The sequence below is a fragment of the Myotis brandtii genome, unplaced genomic scaffold, assembly GCF_000412655.1.
Source record: "Myotis brandtii unplaced genomic scaffold, ASM41265v1 scaffold847, whole genome shotgun sequence".
NCBI lineage: Eukaryota > Metazoa > Chordata > Mammalia > Chiroptera > Vespertilionidae > Myotis > Myotis brandtii.
Window position 1 is genome coordinate 1310534 of NW_005371441.1, and position 4577 is coordinate 1315110.

The window sequence follows — 4577 nt, forward strand, 5'->3', positions numbered from 1 at the left end:
CACGTGAATAGGAGTTCACTTTTTGAATAATAAGAATTACATGTCACAGGGGGGCATCAGGATTTTAGAGATGCTTTGGTGGGGCATGGCCACAGAAGGTTGGGAACCACTGCTCTAGTGTATTGATGTGAAATCTACTTTGGTGGTTGCGCTGGGGTGATAAGAGGCCTGGTTTTTAGGAAATGCACTCTAGAGAATGTGGCAGTGATGGGATATTTGCTGCTTACTGCCCAGTAGCTCAGGAATAGACTTTTAAAAAAATATATATTTTATTGATTTTTTACAGAGAGGAAGGGAGAGGGATAGAGAGTGAGAAACATCGATGAGAGAGAAACATCGATCAGCTGCCTCCTGCACACCCCCCATTGGGGATGTGCCCGCAACCAAGGTACATGCCCTTAACCGGAATCAAACCTGGGACCTTTTGTCTGAAGGCTGATGCTCTATCCACTGAGCCAAACCGGTTACGACAAGGAATAGACTTTTTGTTACTGCATCTGGAATGATTTGATAAGATTTTTCTTCTCTCAAAAAATTTGAAACAGGTTTTAAAAGTAAGAATTTAGGAAAAATTTAATTTTCAGAATATGATCTATGAAGGGAGGTACCTCAGTAAATGCAATAGCGATGGGGAAAATTGTCTCACTGCCTGTGCCTCAGATGCTTCTCTTTGTATAAAGCCAGGTCCTCCTCCTTTATTTTCTACTGACCCTTCTGTGCTCCAACCTTCCTCAGCTTCTCCCTCCTCCACTCCACAGCATGGTCAGCCAGGCCTGGAATGGGAGGTGCTCACACTCACTGTATGGTCCTGACCCTCCCTGTGAGCCAGGAGCTCCCAAGTAGCCAAATCAGAGAGAAGGGCTTGCAGCTCTTCTGAGATAGATCAACCCTGTAAGCAGTGTGTGTGTGTGTGTGTGTGTGTGTGTGTGTGTGTGTGTGTGTGTGTGTTCCTGATACATTTTGTTTCTGGAACTCATGGTTGCCATTCCTATTTCCCACACACCCACCCTATCCCATGGCTCTGCCTGTCATCTTCTGTTCTCCATTTTCTTGTGATATAGCCGCATTGGCCTACCCACCGGTCCTCACCATCTTGCCTCCAAGATTCTGTTCTGGTTCCTTTTTCTGGATGGTATTCCCTGTCCCATCACCAAGAGATGGTTTTGTTTCTAAGCTGAACATAACTATCTCCTGCCTTTAAGTCTTCCTGACCCTCCTCAGGCTAAATTATCTCCTCCTGTGTGTACTGACACATGAGTCCACAGTAAGACTACTGCACTTGGTGAGGGATGTTTGTATACCGTGTGCTCCACACCTCACGTGGTCACTGGGACCACGTCTCCTCTTGAGCCCATGCTCTGCAGGTCCTACCTCCCCCCACTCTGCACCAGCCTGTCCCACTCCTGTTCCCTCGGGAGGCCCTGCTCTCCTCCCCAGCTCACCCAGGTTTATTGCCCAATTCTCTGGGGTCCCCAAAACCAGTGCTTCCAATACCTTTTTATCTGTGATGTGAGCCTGATCACAAACCTAGATTGTGTCCTTTTATCACGTCTATTCTACAAGGTGTAATACATTCTATCACTCAATCAAATGTGATTAATTGAATTACTCCGGGAGCAGGAGATTAGGGGCGGTTCTTCTGAAGTTGGGGATGGTTTGCCAAGGGTGGTTATGTATATGGTGAGACCCACACATGAGGAGACCCTCCCTCAGCTCCTGTTCTTGAAGGTAATGCAATTGATCAGAGAATGACTGAGCATCAGCATGTATTGCTCCCTGTTTCACAAAAGGCACACATTGCATTTCCAGTGACCACATGAAGTATGGAGCACAAAATACACAGGTGTGATATTCTGACTGTAGACTACAGTGTTAGGACACAGCAGAGGGGAGAGGAGATGAGTAATTTAGCCTGAAGGTGTATAATAAATTGGTGAATGTTGAGGTAAGGGGATTGCCCTCCACACACAGGTAGGGATTTTCAAATCAGATGAAGGCCTGAAAAGAACAGTAAGAGCGACCCCACCTCCCCCTTCCCACCCCTAAAAGGAGGGAATTCTCCAGCAGACTATCTTCAGACTTTAAGTGCAGCACTCACTATCCTGGGCGCCAGCATGCCGGACTACCTGCAGGTTTTGGACATGACGCCACCGTAATCACATGAGCCAATACTCTGATTCTTCTTTGTCCCCTAAAAACAGGACACCCTCCCTGTATCATTAGATAGAGAGACATCCTTCACACCAGACATAGGGAATTTAGAGCCAAGAAGGCTGAATAAACAAACCTTGTGACTTCATTACTGATTTACTACTCCAAGTCCAAACTTTTGTCTTGTCAATTCTTCACAAATGTATTGTTTGTTTGTCAAAATGTATAAAAGCTGCCTACTTTAGTCACCTCAGAGCCTCATATTTCTCTGAGCATCCCTATGTACCAAATTAAAAATTGCTTTTCTCATTTAATCTGTCTCATGTTAACTTAATTATTAGAGCAGTTAGAGGAACCTAGAAAAGCAGAAGAGAAATTCTTCTCACACAACAGTAGGAAGGGCACCACCATTTTCAAGAAGCTCAGTGATGGCTGTCCTGATGGGCGGGCTTGACAGGTGGAGATGGTATTCCAGAAATGGGCTCCAGTAGTAATGGGGCTAATAAAAAATGTCCTGAAATAATACATTAGAGATACAGGCGTTCAACTGTCACAAGCAGGCAGAGTGCCATTATTGAAGTGATCAGAAAGGTTGGATTCCAAGAAAGGGCCTGGCCCACAGAAAGCTGTCCCTTTGACTCATAGAACACAGTGATCCTAGAGACAAAACAGATGGACAGGCAGCCCAGAGAGTGCTGGGTGTAAGTAATAAATCAGAGACAAAACACAAGGATAAATACTTGGGAGGCTAAAAGCAGCCTCCCTAGAAAGAGGCTGGCTCTTTTGCCAGTTTTGAGAACTGAGCTACTTCTGAGACCTGTAAACCATTACTAGAAGGAGAGGCCCAGTTCCCATGAGGAGGGACCCTTCAAGCTGACATGTGGCCATTGACTTGGCTAAATGTACACCGGGAAACAGAAACCACCCAGACATTCACATTGGATACAGTGTGCGAGTTGACATCATTTCCAGATACCAGAAGCATCATCATTGGTCCTGTTATGAAAGTGGTGCATGGGGTTGGGGCCCAGGTAATGACTAGACACCTGTCCCAGGCCCTGCTCACAGTGGTGTCTTCTCTTTCCTCCAAACAGATTGTTCAAACAGTGTCTTTTCCTCAATGAAATAACAGAGAAGAGTACTAACCTTAAACCCTCTGTAAGGATGTGGTGGTGTGATCCCTTTCGTAGCTCAATTACGTTTCCAGCCTGGTCAGAAGACGTTCTATAGATGGTATATATCACATATTTCAGGCTTTGCAGATCAGAAGTCTGTTGCAACTACTCAGCTCTGCTGTTGTAGCATAAAAGCAGGGATAGACAATAGGTGATTGGGTGAATGTGGCTGGATCTCATTTTTGGTCCATCAAACCCAGCAAACATATGATCTGGGAGGTATTTGTAGTAGACAAGGTGCTAAGGGGACTTCATGGCCTTTCTACTGGAGGATCACAACACAGACCCCTAATGTTCTGAAGCAAGGCTATGTCTCTTGCCACAAGGAGACCCACACCATTTAAAGAGGCTCCTGGTAAAGTACTGGGACCTGGGAGAGATGAGGCCTCAGGTTATGGGGCATCAGAGTTGTCCATCGTGAGTGTCATTAGGTCAGCTAGGCCCAGTAGCCATAGAATAGAAGTGAGCAGGGCCACAGAGAACATGTCAGATATAAAGAGAGATGTCCCTGATCCTCTCACCAGAAATGTTGCCCTAGCACTACCCTCAGGTTGCACCGATGACTTCCTGCAGGGTCTCACAGGACAGAGTGGAGCAATTGCCTATTGCTGCATGATCCACATTCTCTCACACTGACTCTACCCAAAAGCTACATGCTGGACAGTGATCAGCTCTGGGTCTTCAACACACTGAGGACAAATTGGATGGGACACCCATATCTGTGACACACTACATACTCTAAATGTTGGGTCCACAAAGAAGTACAGTGGCCATATCTGGTCCTCCATTCCTTTGCATGTGGTCTTTGGCTGCTATGGCACCATGAAGGTGTGGTATATACAGAGACAGGCCCTAAGTGGCCTGCGAAGATGGTAAGATTCACCATTTGTCAGTTTATAGAGACCACCAGCAGACGTGAGCCCTAATCCATGACCATCAGATGCTGTGCCTTCTCAGTAGGTGGAAAATATGGGTTTGGGACCCCAAAGAATTGGGTGGTAAAACCGGTTGAGCTGGGGAGAAGAGCAGTAATCATGAGGGCAAGTTCTGAAATGAGTGCCTGGGGTTGCAGGTTCTGTAATCCCTGGAAGAGTTCGCTTTGAAGTTCTAGGTCAGTGGTTCTCAACCTTCCTAATGCCCCAACCCTTTAATACAGTTCCTCATTTTGTGGTGACCCCCAACCATAAAATTATTTTCGTTGCTACTGCATAACTGTAATTTTGCTACTGTTATGAATCGTAGTGTAAATAT